At 39.0% G+C, this 22,518-nt stretch overlaps 1 protein-coding gene across 1 annotated transcript in view; it reads left to right on the top strand.

Annotated features, from left to right (window-relative positions):
• Positions 1 to 558: 558 nt before the first annotated feature.
• Positions 559 to 22,518, top strand: part of LOC139693921 (uncharacterized) — a 72,626-nt gene continuing 50,666 nt past the window's right edge. Inside the window, exon 1 of the mRNA XM_071592256.1 lies at positions 559 to 717. The gene's annotated coding sequence lies outside the window, so the exon portion shown is untranslated. The remainder of the gene's footprint in view (positions 718 to 22,518) is intronic.

Here is a 22,518-nt window from a genome sequence, read left to right as displayed (position 1 = left end):
TTTTCATTGAAAACAATTCTCACCGAGGGTCAACTGAGTGTTCATTTTGTCTGCCAAATCGAAACTCGTTTCCCGATGGCATTTATTTCCTCTCCTTATGCTACTCGCTTCGCGCGCGAGGTCAAGTTCGCATAACGTAAGACCTAAGGTCACTCCGAAATGAGTGCGAAAACTCCAATGAGGGCATAATGCAACATTGGACGTCCACCATCCACACCATCGTCCTGCAATCCATGTCCCGTAGAGGATCGTCGGGTGGGTCCGGGAGTGGGCGCGCGTGAGAGGGGGTGAGGGAAGCGAGAACGAAGGGAGAGGGATGAGAGGGGGAGGGCGGGGAGGACAGCGGTATTCCATCCGCGCCGCCGCGGTGGTCTCGCGCACACCAGCTCCGGAGGTCAGTGTGAGAGGTTCTTTCCCCTTCGCTCCCCCACGCGTCCCCGAAGTCTCGTCGTCCCGGACGTTAAGCGCGTCACGGTGGCATCACACCGACCGACCGCTCGCCAAGTGTGGGTGGCCGTGGAAGACAACAGTCGACCCTCGAGCGCAACTTGAGGAGGAGGACGACCAGGTCAAACCAGTGTTCCGCACCTTTCATTCACGGGGACCGCTTCTCATTTTCCGGTCGTCCATCTGGAGAGCGCCCCGCGAATACGACGGAGGGGTGACCGGGCGCCTCGGTCTCCCGGGCGTTGAAGTCTCCACACTTGTGAGTTTCATGTGAGTACGACTTAAGTGTATCCGAAGGGAAAAATAGGTGAGGTTGTGCCCTACTCTACCGGAAAAATACTCCACCGATCGAACACGTTCATCGGCCCGCAGTTAAGGGTAACTAAGTCCTCGCCGTTAATTTCGAGGTGAGCCTCATCTAGCAACCGCCCAAGTGAGTTGACCCAGTGCGACAAATGAAGAGCATAATATCGTGGGTCTCCCCGATTCCGTGCACAGCTCACAACACTCAGATATAACCCGAACATAGACTTAGATTATGTTCAGGAGTCGGGCATTCTTCCCGCTTGACAACACGAAAGAATGAATTTCCGAGGATGAAATGTAAACTAAGGGGGTTTGGAGAGACATCGTAAGACTAATATACGGCCTAAATAATCAAATCCCTAAGAAATAAATATTTTTAGCTATGAATTGAAGGATTCTACAATTTTTTTCAGGATACCAATAAAATACTCGATTTATATTTCGTAGAAAATATTGTACCCGGTAGTAAATTTTCCTTCGCGGAGAATGACTACCAGGTCCCGGCTTCGGTCTCCGGTCATAGTCTGAATTTTCAATTGCCCCTTGGCGAAATTTTCCGTCCATTTTCCCTTTGGCCCTTCAGTTATTTATGAGATGAGTGAAGCGACATGAACCGCTCGTCGAAAACGGAATTAGCTTACTCATCACTTTTCGTCATGAGCAATCCAATAACGTCACAGAGTTTACTGCGTTTCTCAATCCATATCGTGGATTCCCACCAAATTGCCGCCACTAGTCAATTCTAAATCAGTCACCAAGTTCAATCCTTTTAGAGGTTAACTCACAAGTTATAGAAATAATTCGACAGGGAGTGGCTGCATTCGGTTGGGGAATGGGGAATGATAGGGCGTTGGTGGACGAGTAGGCGAGAGAGAAAGTTGGCTGGGAGATACCGATCCGTACCAACTGTGGGAATCGGCTGCTGCTGATGAGATTCGGCTGTATGGGAATCTATGGGATAGTAAGAGAAGAGTTAAAATAACGGTGAATTTCGGGTTAAATATGAATGCTGAAATTAAATTTTCCTTAACCGAGACTTTTAGGAGTATGCTCACATAAGGGTAACCTCGATATCATCGGCTGACAAATTTAAGGCACTCAGGGTAATAAATTCTGGAGCAATGACATCCCAAAAAAATATGAACCAAAGCGAAATTTAACGCACTTGTCTTCTAATTCCTAAGTCATCCTAAAGGTGTGATTAAGCATGAGGTCTTTATTGCTTTTGTGTACATCAAGTGAAAAAATTGTGAGAGTGACAAAGCTGGTGAGGATTTTTGGGTTTTCTTCCGCGTTTGGCACTTATATCTGAAACACGATATAAGCGACCAAAGCGGAGAAAAACACGAAACTCCACCAGTCGACCATGGGAACCTGCGGATCTTTTGGTCTAGTGATTCTTGTCACCAGTTTTCACTAATTAAGCCCGGAGAACCATAAACAGAACGGCAAAAAAATTCTTTAACACGTAGCCAACGTTTAGGCCACAACTATTTTGTAATAAAATGCCACATGAAATGGAGCCAATGTATTCTATTTATCGAAACGCCATTTAAAAATGTTTCTTTTTGATCGAATATTGCGGAAGATATGACCAAATCCACATTTTTTAAATTTCTATTCCAGTAAAAAATATTTGCGACACTTTTATAGCCAAAGTTAAACATTCTTACTTTATCGCTGTAAGTTAAACGCTCTCACAAAACCTATTTGAGTAGGTGCGATGTATTATACAGTGTTGACTTCGTGCCTAAATTAGACTAACAGATTTTCCTTAAAACAACCCAAAATTATAAGAAGACCCTGTTCAAATTTTGTCTTGCGATTACTGGATAAGTAGAGGAGTATATTCATGTATTCTCTTATGCCTTAAAAATCGGATGCGTAATTAACATTGAAACTGATTCGTGACAGATAATTCCACCAGCGTTTATTCACAAAACTAAGGAGAATATAGCAGCATTAGTCCAACTAAAGACGCCGCTTTCCAGTTAGCTTTATTTCATATATATCCTGACAAAGCCTTGTGTCATAAACGCATCAACCTCCCTCTAAAAGGTGTTTGAGCGGGTAGTATATTTCCGAAAGTCATAGGGAGAACATTCCTTTATGAAACGTGCATAAAGAATTACTACGGTCGGGATAAAATTATTTTGAGTCATAAGACCGATTTCTTGGGGTGGTAAGGAACGAATAACTCTCTCTGATATTACCACGGAAATACGTAGAGATCACTTTTCCGGAGGTAAATCGTTTCATATAAACTGTATCGATGAGGGGGACTTTAATAGTTTATTTATAATACTGAGAAAGAGTAGAAAGCATTTTATGTGAGATAAATAGAAAAAAGGCATGGAAATTATAGAAAAAATGGATGTAAGGAGCTCAAGCGATCGTCATGTGTAAAAGGTTTCCGTGGAGTTTAGATCGTGAACGCCGCATATTCTCTAGAATTCATTTTTCTCTACACTTCCTATTCTCGCGTCTTGACGTGTATACTGCTTTCAGGCGGAGTCGGTTTTCTCGCCGTTCTTTTTGGTTCCTGAAGGTCAAAGTGAATCTACATACAAATTTCCTCGGCTTAGCGCAACAAGAAGACTGGGAATTAAACAGCTGGTACACCATCAAAACCGTTTTCGCTAAAACGCAAACTGCGCGGTGGGAATTAAGTCTTCAAACGAATATGGTAAGGTTTAACTCCCATATTCACTCGTGTATTATATATATTTGGATGCATTATAAAATCGTCTCACTGAATGATTTCACACGAGTATGACATATTTCCATAGAAGAGAAATTAAGAGTTGGCAATATGACGAGCTCTTTTGTTGACAAGTTTGATACAGTCAAGGCCGAAAATTATCAAGATTTTCCACAAATATTCATGATAACGCTTTCTCTTTTTGACGACATACAGGGTTCGTCCGGAAAATAAGTGTACTGATTTTTTCCCGCCGCTCCAGGCGCGCCCAGCACCGCTCTGACGGGCTGCGATTGGAGGGGGGTATGTTGGCAAGCGACGCTGAAAAAGGCAGTCGGCTCTGAGCTGTGGTGTAGTGAGGAGCTCTGTTAACGCGAACCTCCACGCTCGACCCACGTCACGGAACGCGATGCCGAAGTTTTTGGAGCAGCGTTATTTCATCAAATCTGCGGTAAAGCTTGGGAAATCGTCTACCGAAACTGTCGGTATGATTAACCAGGCTTACGGGGAGTCAGCCATGTCCAGAAACATGATCTTTCGGTGGCACAAGATGTTCGTGGAGGGCAGAGAAGAGGTCGACGACGAACCACGGCCTGGACGCCCATCAACGACACTCACCGACGAAAATGTGCGAAAAGTTCGCGATGTACTGAACTCTGATCGTCGTCTTAGTGTTTGGATGATAGCAGAGCAGTGTAATGTGCCAAAAACAATAGTGCACGTGATTAAAAACATCTGGCGGCTGCATCACGACAATGCGCCGTCTCACACCGCGCTTGTCGTGTCGGACTTCTTTGCCAAGCACGGCGTGGTAACGCTGCCGCACCCGCCCTACAGCCCGGACTTGGCACCACCGGACTTCTTTCTGTTCCCGAAGATAAAGAGGAGTTTGAAAGGAACGCGATACGGGACTTTGGACGCCGTCAAAGAGGCCGTGACGACGTGTCTTCGAGAGGTTCCCGATGATGCCTTCGCGGGAGCGTTCCAGGAATGGGAACGCCGCTGGAACAAGTGTATCGACTCACAAGGGTCCTATTTTGAGGAATATTAGCTTAAGATGTGTAAAAGTGTAATACATTTTTTTTCCTGAGCTCAGTACACTTATTTTCCGGACGAACCCTGTATATGCATATGAACTCCAACTGAACCAGAATTTATGAATTTCACGTCCTTCCTGGTTTTATTTATTGTACAAGATTAAATTAAATTCAATAATGGCTAATAATTGGCATATTAAATGCCTACATTTACGTTAAACTGCAATTTTAAGCGCAAACGGGTATGCACTTGATTCATGTCGCATGTAAATAAATATTGTAAATTGTAATATTGAAAACTGCCTCCGGAGTCATCAACCCGACCTTGTCTCTCTTTTTATGTTAAAGTAAAATAAAATAATGAATTAACTTTACCCAATTTAGTTACTTAGAATTTGAGCCATAAATCAGCAACGAATGGTCATAAGTGACCCGAGTAAATAAAAATTGTACTTTAGGCAACATAAATTGCCTGAAGGCAATAAGTTGTACATCTCAAGCGCTGTTTTAACGTCGAAGAATCTTAATCAAAAGGAAACACCTTCAATAATTATTGGAGGAAACGACACGATGGATATTCTTTTATTTACTAGAGCATTACCGTGAAAATATAAAAACCGTGTAGGTGAATTCAGGATTGCAATTAGCAGGCGCAAAGCTATCGTATTAATGACTCAGATATAATTCTTAAGGGCAGTACTATGTACATAGTACTTGTAAAATGTTTAAAAAGTTATATTTTCAACGCAATGAACCAGAGAAATCTTTCGACGCGTTGAACAACTATGATGTTAAAAGGCCAAATCTCATTATGAACATTAACATTTTAAAAAGAGACGTTTCAGGCGTGATATGGTGGAATATCATGATTAATTAAAAATAGCAATTTTCCACAAAAATAAAATTTAATGCGACCGGTTTCAATGTTACACCACCTGATGATGATGTAGTAACATTGAAACCGGTCGCATTAAATTTTATTTTTGTGGAAAATTGCTATTTTTAATTAATTAACATTTTATTTGCGATTGCGGAATCACTCAAGCAAAATAAATGTTCCGAGTCTTAAACAGGCCAATACTACATTCAGAGGTCAATGAAAGTGAGTATCAAATGAAATAACTTAGAAATGTCATCAGAAGTACGGGTTTTTTTAGTTTCCTCGTAGTACAGGCCGAAGAGAGCTTAAATCTTACGCAGAACTGGTATCCACGAGTATCAATCAATTTGAGATTGAGATATTAGGAGAAAAAAAAGCCGAACTGATTATTTTTTTCCAACGCTTTATTTCTGGGATAAGGGTGAAGTAAAAAATGTGCGGAGATTTATTTATTTAATTATTTCCATGTAATGGCATGAGATACCTTGGAGATATAAGCATTAACATGGAATATTTATCTGTCAGTTACCACCCCTTCTGCTATACATATTATCCCAAGTCTAATCATATCATCTACTTTCAATACAAATGTGTATATATATCGCTATCAATGTTCGTGTCCCTAAACTGAATATTTTTAGCCAATCTGCCCATAAGATCTCAGCGGCATGCACACGCGGAGAGACTTTAGTCGTGCAAGCGTGTTCAGGAGACCTCGAAATGAGTATTTCCGTTGGAATTTCCGTAGTCACTTTTTTCCATGAAAACATCACTTTCATCTATAAAACGTACACACACACACACATATATATATATATATATATATATATATATATATATATATATATATATATATATATAAAACTGGTCCAGTTTTGGATAATAATTCACATAACTGGCATTATGAAACTTCTTTTTGAAGAAGAATATTCAGTAGATGTTGGGCTGTTTTGTTAAGAGAGACATGGGCATTGTTGCTGAAACGTTAGGTAGATAGTGCCCACCAAAAACCTAAATTAAACGGTAGATTACCGAAAGCAATAATATAGAGTTGGTAAAAGTTCCTTTTTCCTATATGCAAGGAATATTTTGGAATGATTTTCAACATGCTATATCTCACTAGCCTATCAGAAAAAAGGAATCTTCTGTAGCATCCCATTATATTCTATAGTAATTTTCAAAATGGCATAATTTTTCATCAAATCTTTTCGATCGATTCTTTCTTTAGTTCATCATCAATAAGAAATTCTACCTTAACATTATTACAAAAAGGAATCTTTATATTGCATTCGTAAATTTCTTTCATTGGCGGAAGAAATGAGTTTGAAGGAACATTCAGTGTCATTATGTCAGACTGAGTAGCATATAATGCATTTCATCACAAAAATGAATTCTTCATGTAATTTTATGTAATTTATGTTAAGAATATTTCATTTCATCACTTTGTGTGTGTGTGCTGGTGCTGAGTGTGTGTCGGGCCAATGCTCACACACACATGTATGTGAGCATTGGCCCGACAAGTCTTGGTTCAAGTCCCGGTCAAGGAAATATTTTTGCACTCGTGATCTGCTTGATTCCGTCTTTTCTGTGTTTGTCTTATATATCATCTATGTGTTTCAGATGCTCTACCACACCCGTGAAAACCTTGCCGTGATTGCCGATAAAAAAATATCAAATTCCTCCTCCAAAAAATAATTTGACCAATAGTGCAACATTTATCAAAGTCAGAACTTCTCTGTCGAACCGTTTCAACAGATAATCAATGCGATTAGTCATAGTTAAAATCTCCTGCACTTTTTCTAGGAGAATAGATACACAGTTTCACATTAAATCTTGATCACTGATTCTCTAGTTGTCCTTCCTCGAATAGAAATAGTTGGAAACGTCAATAATGCAAATTTAGCGCAATTCAAAATACAGTATTTCATTTCGTGCATACTGTCCCGGCAATGAAGGATGGGTAATTGGGACTCGACCCTGCCAGGGCTGAGACTCCGTTGGCTGCGAGATTTCAAAACTTTTTTCCGTTATCCGAAAGATGACAGCACTTCAGTCATGATCTAGACGGAAATGGGATCTCATTAGCAAGCGTCATGCACGGATTCCTCCCTCAAACTCACGATTCAGACAATCGTGTTTCTGGGAGCAAATGCTACGATTTGAGAAGAATAAGGATGGCGATTCTTGTCTGGAGGCATACATCCTGCATAAATCGGAATAAGTAACGGAGAATATGCTAACTAAATATTACATGCATAAAACTTCAACCCGGGAAATAACACGATGAATGCATAATATCCCAAAAATCTTCAAGAGAAAGATTTTCATGTCTTAAACAACCCAAAATTTTGTACAGATTTTTAATAAATGGCAATCGATTTGTTTGGAACAGTGGTAAATACCTCAGAATCAGTCATACAAATGATATATTGAGGTGGCACAGAGACAAGGGACGAGAGAAAACTCATTAATTTATATAAGGCAAAAAGAAAAAATAGTCTGTGGCATGAAATGTAAGTGCTAAAGATATTTTATCTTATAAAGTAGTAAGGCCTTAGGAGTGCTGTAGTACGTAGTCCTAGGGTTCATCAAAAACTTACCGCTTGCCGGTAGACGACTACTACTAATAATAGCAGATAAAATAATCCAATGTAATAATAAAACTGAGCAATTAAAATTTGTACTCAAGAAAATTTTTTCTATTATGGAGCAAGATCACTAACGAACGAAGAATCAAGAAAAGCTTTGAATGTTTAAAGACGCATCCACATCCCCACGGAAAAGGGACATTTTAGCACAAGCCAGGAAGGTTTTATTCCATAAGAAAAGTCTAATCTGCAAAAATTAGATAACCCAAACGCATACTAAGAGTGTACTTCACACAGATACACGTATGCAATCCATGTATCGCGAACATTGGCGGCAGCGAACCTAATTACGTAGAAGGGAAACGATTTGAAAACAGTAAGGGAAACTGATAAGGATCGATTAATTTTAAAAGATTATTCTGCCCAAAGTGAGAGGAGAAATTAACCTATTAAAAGCGCTATAATGAAACAAAGATTGCGAATACATTTGAAGACATGTCGGATCGCTCCAGATAATCGTTCAAGAATGATGGTCGAATATATAACCGGAAGTGGCGGTGATAAACTACTAATGAGTTGCCATCTTCCCAATCAGTCAAGTCACACCAGTTTCCGCCTGAAGAAGTTCTCCTAGGATACGCGGCGGAATGCTCTGAGTACTGCAAATCAGAAAATTAAGCTAGCCATCATCTTGGAAGTTATGGAGGGTTTAAATTTTAATTTAAATCAATATATTTCTCGCTGTTCATATGTCACGGTTGAATTTTTAATAGGGAGTCAAATATGATTAACTTTGTACTTAATTTAGTATCATGATATGATATGTAAATTCTGTTGAAGTTTATGTAGGACTTCAATTTCTCCCGGCGGATGATGGCAGTGAATTCTTCTCGGGATTTCATCCAATTCCAAAGGCTACTGGGACCGCCTCACCAAGGAGGCAATTGAAATACGACTCTCTAAGAATAACTTTAACAGAGACGAGGGTTTCAGCCTAAGCAGGACATGGAACCCGATCCTGAAAATGGCGGGAAAACGTGCTCGGCCTCCGCCAATCAGAAGGGACCCAACATGACCTAAGCAGGACATGGGACCCAATCCTGAAAAAGGCGGGAAAACGTGCTCGGCCTCCGCCAATCAGAAGGGACCCAACATGACCACCGAGGATATATAAACCGGCACCTTCAGACTGGCATCATCGGCCCTGATGACGATGGAAAAGGATTTCATCGAAACGTCGGCAGCGATGGAGATGGAGGAGATTACCCGGATGAAATCCCGAGAAGAATTCACTCTGTTGAAGTTTCTCTTTTCACAGACAATTCTCGATGAAGTAATTTTCTGCTTTCAAGTTCTTTCTTTACTTTTCACGAATTATTTATTGAATCGGCCATAGTTGTGATATGTCATTTCATTTTCAAGGTCACGATTTCAGTTTTACGAGCCATATGTACACTCCAGGGAGTCATAAAGTCAGAGGTCAAGGGAGGTGGGAGTAGGGAAAGGAGAGTGATGGGGAAAATGGAATAGCAAGGATAGAAAGGTAAAAATTATAGCAGAATACGATTATTCTTTGCAATGAATAATCCAATAGATCTTTAGGATTAATACGAGAATACAGTAAGGGGACACCAAGTACTAAATCACCACTAAGGAGGACTGGTAAATAGCCTAACTAAAGAATAAAGGTTATTTATCAGTAGACCGCAGATTCTTACGTTCTAAACGTTGTTTTAGGAGTCTAAAATAGGCTCTTCTAATAACTTAATTAGGCTTCACGAATGTTGAAAATCATGTATATAGCGTTGCTACAAATAAAGATGTACTAAAAATCAGAAACATCATCTTCGTCAGCTATCAACTTCAACTCACGAAAAGAAGGAACTTTCACGTTGAAATAATTACGTTAAAGAGTTCAAATATTTTCAAAGAACTTAAAAAATTTTAACAGCATGTACTAAAACTTCTTTTTTAAGGTTTCAAGAATCTATTAAGTTGAACAGACATCACACTTTTTTATATAAGAGTCGGTCTTTAAAACTAAGGGGGTCGGGCGAATGGTAACCCAGAAGCAATTAGTTACTGGCCAGAGGGTCAGGGCTCGATACTGGGAGACGCCACGGTACACCATTACCTTTGCCAAAGCTAAGTGAATTTTGGCTACCAGATCTTCGTGGGAAACCACAGGCGTCACGAGCGAAGCAACTGGCCTTCATTCGCCCCGATGCGTGAATTTCACCACCAGTGGCTTAGCACTGGGTGAGCTCTACCCTTACCTATTATAACAACCTTGGTAACCGTGGTTTATAGAATTAAAAATAGTCTGCTAAGTGCCACTAGATGAAAAAGTACTTTCAGATAGTCCCAAGGAATAATTTCTTCAGTTTATAAGTATTTAACGAAGGTTAATTTATACCAACGGTGACTAATATTTTTACCGAAATGTTCGGAAAATACTGCTGGTCTGCTGGGTAAGTGCGCGCAGCAGTAATTTTAAAATTATGTTAATATCAAAACCATTTAATTCATGTATGAGTTTAATGAAATCTGATTAAAGTTATCGGGCGCCATTTAAAGGAATTTCTTCACGTCAACCAAGCACAGCACTCATTTGACTTTACACTGTGCCTTTAATTTTGTGCCCCATTGATGCAAAATTAATTATATCTTTCTCATAATTAAAGAACAAAATTAATCATATTTTGCTCCCTGCTAAAAATTAAACTATTAAATATGAGCATCAAGCTATCTATTGATTTCAAATAAAATTAATACGGATTTAATATTTGTGCATCGACACGAGTCGTTGGGAATAATGGCGGTGGATTAATTTAATTTTTAAATTTTGAATAAAATATTACGTTCACGCTATATTCTATTCTTCTCTTGTTTTGCTTATTTATAATTTTCCACTTGATGTAATCTAAAATCGAGGAGATAAGGCAATACATATTTTATAGTGTTTTTCGGCTACTCTCCTTTACTTCCGTGCATCCTAATATCAAAATTCCTCCTGCCAAAATATGTAAACCTTTTTCTGAAATCTCCTTGAAATAGGTTTACAATATTTACGTGAGATGATTTTTTTAGAAAGAGACAGAAATTGCAGCTAATTGAAGATTCAGACAGGGCTTTCTGAAACTAATGAATATGGGCATGTATGATAATTAGGGTACCAAATTAAAAACACTGTTTTGACACATATATACATACATATATATATATATATATATATATATATATATATATATATATATATATATATATAGATGATTTCGTCGACGTAACACGGAAGCGTTGAATAATAAATTGGACAGCAACAAACAATATATAAACACATAAAAAGATCACCCACACGTTATTTCTTGATCATTTCGACGGAATTCTGGTCCGTCTTCATCGGAAGATATAGAAGTAATGATTACTTCTATATCTTTCGATGAAGACGGATCAGAATTCCGTCGAAATGATCAAGAAATAACGTGTGAGTGATCTTTTTATGTGTTTCTATATTGTTTATTGCTGTTGTATATATGTTTTTGTTTTCAGTTTACATTTTTTAGTGCAAACTGAAAAGTAAATATGACATGTAGTAATTTCTAAAGGAGACTTCTTCATAATAATCTTAATACGAATCTCAACACGAAAGGTTTGCCTTCTCTCTCCGTGAGTACACTTTTGCATCCTCCTCCAGGAGAATGAGAACCATTGTACTTTTTCACAGATCTTAATTCAACGCATTACGTCATATTCAAGATATATATACATATATATATATATATATATATATATATATATATATATATATATATATATATATATATATATATATATGTATATATATATATATATCAACACTAATATGTTCATATCTTTGAATCCTTAGTCGGTGGATAACAAAGCTCTGGAAAAATACACCGATTTTCATTCCCATAAGATTCTTCCACGATGTCACTCCGAAAGTATTTTAAATTTAATGGGGGTTGATCAGCTCAGTAGATATCATACCATAGTTACGAGTATACGCTCGTTATTAGAACGTAGATAATGTATTCTGTGAAACTGGCGTCAAACAAAAAAGGCGCGATCAATAAAATAATTTGATGTACTAGATTTTATTCTAGGCAAGGATAATGCTTAAAAATATGTTTTCAATGTCTCCCAAATGGTTTTAAAAAGCTTTGACTGACCATAAAATTCAAATTATGCCTATTTTATGCCACCCAACCTGAATAGTTCCCACCGTTAAAGTATGTAAATAATGTTTAGTATAAGTTAGGCTCGCAATCTTTTGCTTCAAATATTGTTACACTGAAAAAGCCATTAAATTTATCATCCACATATTACTTCATTTTCTTTAAGATCTTAATAGCTGATATCTCAACTAAATCATGAAGTTTATGCAAACAAAAATTTAAAAGTTAATATCAAATTTGTACTGGATTAAATTTGCACTGATTTTATTAGCAACATATATAAATAATTGGCTCTGAATATAGTCATTTTAGAGTTTTTCATTTACTGTCAAAAACATCTTAAATCTAACGTATAAATGAAGTTTTTATTGGAATAATTAAGGTGATGTTTCAACAACACTGGCATAGTCGAGTAAATAAGTATTTTGAATATTTTCATTTTTTCATAATAGTTTTAAGTAAAAGGTATTTTTAATAAAGCTCCAGATGAATATTCTCGAATATAGTTTATATTTATGCGTCATAAATCCTAATCAACTGACGCGGTTTTCTGAACCAAACATAGTTTTCATTAGCCGTCCTGATTGGACTGTGTTGAATTACCTATGCTTATGAGGGCTTAAGCACAAATAAATATCTCTTTTGTATCATACAATAGTAATATGCACTTGAAAATAAACTTGAATGGATACTTTTAAAATTGCATCACTTAGTAGTGAAATCTTCCTTATATGGGAATGTCTATCATAATAATTTCATAGGAAGGGAAGAGATCAATAAATGCTGAAAAGAATAACACATTGGGTGTAACTTTACATTTTACTCCCATATGAGGTCAAAATCTAAGTGAAATTTTGTTCAAGATGCAGTTTTCTCACGTGGTAATCTAAAACCAACATTTTTTTAGCATTTAATTAATCCTAAGATTAATATTATTCCCTCGCCTTCCATTAGACAGGCAATACTTGTTACAGAAATGAATGAAGGAACAATGCCAGTAAAATACTTTATCGCCAATAATACGGTGAAAGTATTCATAACTCAATTATTTTCTATTCTCCTGTTCCTCGAACATTTTTGAAAGCATATGAACATTGATTTATTTGATTAAAATAGAGGAACTAAATGGGGATTTAATGTCGGCTTTATTTATCCAGGGCGCAAAAGGACAAGGGAGGTGAAGTTTCTAGTTTATCCAAAACAGCTGCAAATTGCCCAAAGGTAACATGGCTCTGCGACATTCTCAGCCCCGGCGCGTGCCTGACGTCTTCCAAAACGATCTCAGACCGTTCCCTCCGTTACGAACTACGAATGTGCTTCATTAATAAATTCATGAGTCATTCACGTTACTTATCCAGCGATAGACATCAAACTTTAGAGAACCGAACCTACGAAAAACATTCCGGCCTCAATAATGAATGAGGAATTTGTAATTTGGGGAGAACACAGGCGCAGACGTAACACCGAAGGGTCCTTCCCAAGAGAGGGAGAACGCTTCCTACGTCTGATGCGAAAAATCCGCGCAATTCATAATTCAGAAATCTTTGTTCGAGAGGGAAGGTGGGAGAGAGAGAGAGCATAACCTCCTCGCCATTCCGTTTTCGGTAGTTGCCTACCCCTCGAGTCAAGGACTTTAAATCGAGAGAGAGCGAGAGATGCCTGGGGTGCATAACCATATAACAGGCGCTTCATAATGCATGGCATGAAGTTCGACAACATCAACCGAGATGGTGGGATATGGGGAGAGAGTTCAACGACACCGCGGCTGCACTACTTGGGTGGTGTGGGTGGATGGAGCGGAGCACGCCGCTGGGCTTCCGAGGTGCTGTTCCGAATGGTTGGGCCCGGGATGTATTCGTTCCCCCCTCTTCTCCCCTCTCCCTCGCTGTGTATCCGAGGGAGCGAGGAAGGGGTCGGGCGGACGGGGAGTGTCGAAAGGGAGCGGGCGGCAAGGGTTGCGGGAGGGATTGGGGCGATGGGGAATCCGGCGGAAGGTAGGCAAGCAGTCAAGAGGGAGGGAGGGAAAGGGGGGGGGGCAAAAAGAGAAAGTTAAGGGAAGATGTGGGGCAGATTGAAAGGGCCGATTAAATAATTGATTTGCATGGGGGACTCCGGGGTGGGATCCGGACGTTTTATTCTGTATTCCTCTTTCTTTTTTATTCTTTTCATTTCTTCACCACCTTCCCCTCCAACCCCACCCCACCCCCCACATCCAACGACCCCCCTCCTCGCCTGTCCCAAAACACCTCGCCGGGAACATCCGCCTTTTCAGAAACACCGCCGCCGGGGATAAAAGCCATTAATTACAATCCCTTATCGTAGGAAAACGTACCGTTATGCCTCGCGACCTACGAAAATCGTATTTAATAAAGCGCACGGAATGGCCGAGGCCGCAGACATTTAAGGGATGTCGATTAACGAAGAGAATCAATCGAATTGGTCCGGCTTCATCATCATTGGGTTGACCACAGCGATAACCACTCGGGTGGTTAGCTCTCCCATGGGGTAAATCATGTTTATCATTGGAAAAAGCAATGGGTAAGGTTTACTTGGCAGGTCCATGAGTATTTGAGCAAGATACTCAATTTCATTTGGTAATTACCCTATTTTTCACGAAATAAACCAATTAGGACGGTGTTTTCAATGGATTCAACAAGTTCCGATGCGTTTATGTCTTCTCGTGACGTAAAGCAGGAGGGAGATGGCGCCTCATGTAATGATCAAGAAATAACCGAACAAGAAAAGTTTACCATTACAACATGTATCGTTTTAATTCACATATGAAGGTCATTTATGGATATTTCAATGAAAATATTAGAAGTGGTGGCATTAAAACACACGCTTTGGATAACATATTCATTCTTTCTCCGAGTCCATGGCTTTTGTAACGGTTGAGTATCAAATTCAAGGTGGCGTCATATAGATGGGTATCTTATATTTTACATTTTCACCTCCGAAAAATATTGTAAGAAACTTCATCAATGATATACATTAAATAAAAATTTAATCCCAATTGTGTCTCATTTTTAATTAAAATACGTGTAGAATTTCAATACAGATGGACAGATATCCATGGAGACGTCAAAAAAGTGAGTTCTTTTTCCTTTTGTTGAATAGGTTGCGTCAAGAGAATCGTGACTAATGCTGATTATATGACATTAATTTGATCCGATGACCTAAATTTGATAATTGGGACACGTGGGAGAAATAATGCTTCGAATAAGATTAGGATGCACACGATAATCAAGAGCATCCAGCGCAAAGTACTTCCTTCTGATTTAATTGGCAAGGTGTTTAAGTAACCGGTCAACATGACCAGAGGAGAAAATCTTTTGAAGGTTGATCAAAATCTGCAAAATAACATCATTTATCACTCAAATCGACTTAATTCAGTGGTTTCCCGTTAAAAGATTATCTTTAATGTGGCAGGTCTAACACGCAGAACCCAAAAGAAAATTAATATCCCGTTGCATTATGCCGTATTTTTTTAGAAAAAGTAGATTGCAATCTTTCGAGTTACATCCTTCCCAAAACTTAAACTTAGCTAAAATAAAAAACATATGAGGGCCGCAAAAATATCGTAGGAAGTGAAAGGAACAATGATTTCTAAAACTGAATTTCTTTGTTTTTCTTCCAAAAAAGGTCCTTGCAAAGAAAAGAGGGAACTTTCAATACAGAATCTTTGGAACTCCCTCAATGGCTATTAAATTGTATATTTAAAAACCAAATAAAAAATGGGCAAGTTTCTATAAAAAATTCGCAACACCAAAAGCGCCTCTTAATGCAATGGAAATGTAAATTGCGCTTTCCCAATAACAATAAATAACTCCACATTTCAAATACGGTCCTTAACCTATGAAGATGGAATTTTTTTCCCATAAATATAGGTTATATCACATTTTTCAGTTTCCCTTGGAGCAGTTTTTTTTACATTTTCAGACATATTATAATATAGGAAGCGGTTGATAAAAAATATGCCCGACATTCCTGACATTATTTATCACCTCTGATAATGGCCGCCGGCGGGGTCAATATTCTCTAGGCAGAGTTGAGTTAAAAAAATTTTTTTAAGATTATTAACGGTGAATTCATTCAAACATTTTTACTTGTACAACTCACTCAATTTTATATGACTTTTTCCTAAAGGAAAATTTTTGTTGGATTTTAACTCTGTTTTCTTAGTAGAGCTGAGAAGCCATTCAATAATCATTGCAGCGTAATCTCCGCATTAGTTTCCGATATTTGCGAGTAGGCAGGTTTAATTGACAGTTTCGTGGGTGTTCAAGTCCATTTCTATTCAGAAATAAAAGTTCATCGAAGTCGCAAAATGACCTTCGAATTGTAGACTCCCATTTTAATCCCCGAGGAGTCTTGTGAACGCGTGTAGAATACGACAAGAAAAATGTGTGAGAGTTGTTAAAATAATTGTGAAAAAATTGGTTAGTGACGAATTAAAATAAATCAATGTGAAGTACAACTGATGAAGTACAGAGTTTACGAAAAAGAACACTTCAAAATATGTATGCGTTATGGTGGTGCCAAAACCGGTGGCGGTGCAGCTTCCATTGGGATGATTGAGCTTTAGTTTCCACGTCATAACCATAATACCATGATTAATCACCAGTTATGACCCTCTGGAGCAAATTTTGGTCGTCGCGGACAGAGTCCGACACCTCATTAGCAATGTTAATGTGTTCCTGTTTTTGGTCGAAATTGAGCAATTTTGGTACGAATTTTGCGGTGACCCGTGTCATACACAAATCATTATTAATGGCAGGAGCCAATCGATATGTTTATGTCCTCAGCAACTTCTCTAACGGTGATTCGACGATTGACCAATAATATTTTCTTCACTTCATCAATATTTTCGTCTGTTGTTGACGTGCTCGGGCGTCCGGCACGCTCTTCGTCGTTCACATCTTCTCGGCCCTCCGAGAACATTTTTTACCACCGATAAACGTTGTTTCGGTCCGAGGTAGCTTCTCCATATGCCACAGTAAACATTCGGAATACGTCCGCGCACTTAATTTCGTTTTTCTCACAAAATTTGATACAGATTCTTTGATCCATTTTTTTGGAACAGGCAAAAATCGAAGACAAGCCAAAACAGCTGTCAACAATTAATGAAGCACTCAAAATGGCCAAACTTTTCGGCATTAGGAAGAGACATAAGCACCATACATAATGCCACAAAAAAATCAAAAATCAAATATACGTAACACGCGGAAATCCAAAATTTTCGATACTTTTTAGACAGACCTCGTACATATAAACGATCCCATTGCCTTTGTTTCCCTTAGCTGACATCGAATTTAATAGAGCCACGAGATTCAATTCCTCTTTGAAGTGAGGCCTGAAAATAGTAATCGATATAGGCTACTGTATTCCAAAAAGAGTTAAGCGAATAATCAATGAAATATTTCCTCTTCAAATAGCAGATTTTGAATGACATGTGTTCTCGCGCACTCTGACTCAAAAGAGATTTCATTATTTTGAAATAAAATAGCATCAACATCTTCATAATCTAGGTCCTAAAGATATTTTTAAAAATTCCCCACATGGGAAACCTTCGCACAAAGTATATTCCAAAGAATTTTGCATCAATAATCACGTCCCAGAATGTGACAAGAAGGGCGGTGTGCGTAAACGAATTGGCACGTAATACGGAAAGCACACAATTGTTGTCCGCGATGAACACAGGAGATGTTCATTTGAATACGCTGATTTTTGATGCACTCCGGCGAGTGGAAGAATTAACGTCACCTGCAGAGTTGAAAACATTTATTCTACGGCAGCCAGTCCAAAAACCTCGAGAAAAAAATGCAAAACTCGTAGCGTAAAAGGCCCGTTGAGTAATATTTTTTAAATAAATCTTTACCGTGTACGATCGAGAGAATATATACGTAACCCGGCATCAAAAGGTTTACGAATGATGAAAAAAGGAAACTACAATTTTAAAACAAGTTCTTAACGATAATTACGTTATGTTTTTAGAAAAGTCCTCATATACCGCCTCTAAAATTCAAGTCATATTCTCCCCTAGTACCAGAAGTGCGAAACACCTGAATATTGCTACACATATAGTTGAATCCGATTTTATTATGAAACCTTTCCGCAAATAAAACACAGTAATCAACCCGAAGGTCGGTTGGTGATAGTAGAGGGAGAGGAGTTGGCGACCCACTTACAGCAAATATGCGTACAAATTATAAACCGTGGAAAGATTGGATTTGGATGAAATTAAGACCGGTAGGAAGCATGCAGAGCTAAAGAATTAATTATTTTAATATATTATGGGGAGTAATGAGATTATTAATCGAGAGGAATATAGAACACCACCAGGAGGTATTTGCCTGCTTCGTAGATTTCGAAAAAGCGTTTGATAGAGTGAATTGGGAAAAACTAATGAGTATTCTGCAGAAAATAGGAATAGATTGGAGGTAAAGGAGGCTAATCCGCAACCTGTACATGTCTCAGACTGCTCAGGTGCGAGTAGGGAACGGGGAATCCGGATGGGCAGTGTTAGGAAGGGGTGTAAGGCAGGGTTGCCTATTATCACCGTTGCTGTTCAACCTGTATGCAGAGGAAATTAGTGAAGAGACAAAAAAAGAACTAGAGGTAGGAATGAAAGTGGGCGGGGAATTCGTAAAATCAGTTAGGTTTGCTGATGACCAAGCTTTAGTTTGTCAGTCAGCCAAGGGGTTGCAAGCATTGCTTAGTGAATTGGAAATTCAGTGCGACAGGTATAGGATGAGAATCAATATTAATTAAACAAAGGTTATGCGATTCTGTAGAAAGAAAGAGGCTAAACTAAACATTAAAATAGGAGGGCAAAAACTAGAGCTAGTAGAACAGTTTACGTATCTCGGAAGTGTTTTGGACCAACACGGTCAAAGTAGTAGGGACGTAAGGAGAAGAATTGCGCTAGGCAAAGAGGCTTTCACAAGGAGGAGGGAGTTGATGACAGGGACGTTGAGTGAGGACGTTAAGAAAAGACTCGTAAAAACTTTGATATGGAGCGTAGCTATGTACGGTGCGGAAACGTGGTCATTGAAGCAGGAGGATAGACGTAAACTAGAGGCTTTTGAAATGTGGTTGTGTAGAAGAATGGAGAAGGTGAAATGGACAGAGAAGAAAACAAACGAGGAAGTACTTGGTATGGTGGGCGACGAGAGAGGTTTGTTGGGAGCAATCCTATGGAGGCAGGAAAAGTGGCTGAAGGGGGTATTGACCGGTAGTGGGATGTTGAAGACTGTAATAGAGGGGAGAATGTTAGGCAAACGAGGAAAGGGCAGGAATAGGATAGGAATGTTGGACGGGATGAAGGGAGGAAGAAAGTACTCAGAGCTGAAGAGGGACCTGATATAGAGTAGGATGTTGTGTTTTGCTAGGGGTCACAAATTATTTAATTAGTAATTACGTCCATCCAAAAACCTACATTAACCGGTAGATTACCTAATAATAATAATATGGGTATGACACATTTTTTATCTCATGATATTAAGGGGTTAGAAATATAGCGATGTGCAGTGCCAGGGTTCATCAAAAACCTTTAATATTCTAAACCTGACTGACTACACTCTGACTACTACGGATGGTAAAGAAGGCAATGCGATAGCAACAATATTCAACAAAGTAGGTAAAGTAAGTACTATGAAATTCATCAGTTCAGCGGCTTATATTATGTATTCGTTATTATATCGGTGTGAGTTCTCGTAAGTAAAACAATACTCACCAACACGGTTTGTGGAGTTGCAATTTTTTCCCACGACAGATTCCAGGGAAGGATATTACATGTATATCAATCTCTCTCTTTAATCTCGACCATACTCAGCGATAAAATCAATAATTTTCCTTAAAGGCTAAATAACTCGTGGATGTATATACATAGACGCTTCGTCTGAAAATCATTCTGAGAAGATTGGTACTTGATACATTCGGCAGGGCTCCATGGTTTTCGCCTCGATGGCCAACGATGCGCATCATTGACCGAAAAGCACCATTACGGAGAGTTATTCGAGGATGCCTCTGTTACAAATCTTGTCCGGAAATGCCAATACTTAAAAGCACTTCCTTTTCAAGCGTGGTGAGGCAGAGGTCTTACGGCATTTTAACGCGGAAACAATCAACTGAAGTGGTTCGTCCATTGTTCCCCGCAAACCAATTTGAGAAATTCAGTATAGGCTTGGCTATTCATTATAAGTTGGTCATTGGCGTGGGGTTATTTTTTCAGCAAACTACTAGGTCTTCTTATGACCTGGCAGCGGCTCTCCTTAACGGGGTCAACCTTAAATAAAACCAATAAAAAGGCCTCGTGGTTATCTCGGGAGTAGAGTTAATAATCCCATAAACAACCAAGGGTATTGTAATTGTTTCGAGGTGAGTGTGACTTACGTGAGTTGATCCTTGGCGTGGGAATCATTTCCCCGGAAATCTCCGCGTGTTATATGAGCTAACGTTTGTGCATTGTTTCTTTTTGCGTGACATCACCTTTGTGGTCATATTAATAACGACCAAAAGAGTTTTCCCCCAACTTTGTAGTAATAAGACCGCAGCAATTCGCCTCCTTTGCTTGCAAACCGAAATTAATTTTTTTTTCATCGGTAAATAGATAGAGTGAGGGTGGTAGTAAACAACCTACGACTTGTTTTTCTCAACTGCAGGGCTGCACGCTCTACGCCTTAAATATCTTGAACACGAATGGTAAAAACAATGGGAGCGATTTTTATGAATTTCGACGAAAATATTACTTTAAATAATTTCTTTCTGTCACGACAACGGCGTAACCAGGGTGAGATAGCTAGTACGAGGGTCATCCGGAAAGTAGTACCCGTTCGTGAAATAAAGACACAAAAGTAAATATTAACAAACATAAAAAATTTTATTTGAAAGAGGATACTTTAAACTACTTCTCAACATAATCTCCAAGCAAATTAAGGCATTTGTCATAACGTGTGACAAGTTTCTGTATTCCTGCTGCATAGTCCTTCGCCGCCAGCTCATTGAGATACGCGAGGGACCCATCTTGCACAAATTTTTGCATAATGCAGATGGTGTTTAACAATTTCATGAACAATTGTTCGAGAAACATTGGGAAAATGCTCACAGATGTCATCAATTGTGACGCGCCGATCGTTCCTCACGAATTCGTCAACTGAGCTCACCAGTTGGTCTGTAATGACAGACGGTCTCCCCGAACGCTCATCGTCGTGTGTGTTCCCCCTCCCCATGTTGAAGTTGCGACACCACCGCCGAACAGACGACTCGTCCATTACATTGTCTCCATACACCTCCTTTAATTGGCGATGAATATCACATGGGCGAACGTTTCTTGCATTGAGGAATTTAATCACTGCCCTCACTTCACAACTGGCGGCGTTCTCAATTTTTTTAAACATTGTAAACAATCACAGAAACAACACAGGCAATGCTAGCGTCACGCAACTTGGCTCAGAGAAGGCAGACAAGCCACTGAAGCTATCTGACCTCGTCCAGCGGCTACTCGCGTCGTCAGCACTTCATGCGGCACGAACGGGTACTACTTTCCGGATGACCCTCGTATATTGACCCAGCAAATTTTATATTCACAAGAATAGCTGTCTCATTCAAGTACCATTGATGTTTTCACGATTATTTTAATTTCCATTTAAGTTCTGGAAAAGGCCATTCAAAAATTTTGAAACAACCTTTTGTGTGCATGTTATTTGTTTTATTTTTTTGCATTTCTCGTTTTCGTTTGCACTAAAAATCGCAATAAAATAAACAAGCTGTAAATCACCTTACCTCATATGGAGGTGAAGATGAAGATAAATGGGAGAGAATGCAGACACAAAATAGTTAGGTATACACTTGACGTGAGCTTAGAACTGGGAAGAAAAACTCTCCCTCGGGGACATTGGAGTGGGGTACCTGGAGGCTTCCCTCCTCTCCAGAAATTATTTCCTGTCTACGCCATCGGCCGATGTTGATTATTTGCACTTGGGTTCAGTATTTGACCAATTGACAATATCACTATAAAAGTTTCTTTTGGTAACTGGCACATTCAATACCTATCACTGGAATGCAATATTATCTCGCAATGAGTAATGAACGATGATCGTTTTAAAACTGAGGGTGGGAAAATGAAGTCGATCAATAGAAGCGTTACTTTTTCATGCAGAGGCAATACCGTCCATTGATGACTTGAGGAATTGTGCTCTGGTTTGTGACAATGAAAGCCAAATTTGTAGCTTGATTGGAGTATCCCGGGTACAAACTCGTATGGATTTAGTCCCTCAGTTTCATCCAAGTTGTATGATTTTTCGTTAGCTAGACCCACCTGGAAAAAAGTGGCATAGGAAAGGGAGCTGGTCCCCTTACCCTG

This window comes from Hetaerina americana, unplaced genomic scaffold, assembly GCF_022747635.1.
Source record: "Hetaerina americana unplaced genomic scaffold, ioHetAmer1.1.p SCAF_5, whole genome shotgun sequence".
NCBI lineage: Eukaryota > Metazoa > Arthropoda > Insecta > Odonata > Calopterygidae > Hetaerina > Hetaerina americana.
The sequence above is the reverse complement of the archived record's forward strand: the minus strand, read 5'-3'. Positions and strand labels throughout refer to the sequence as shown.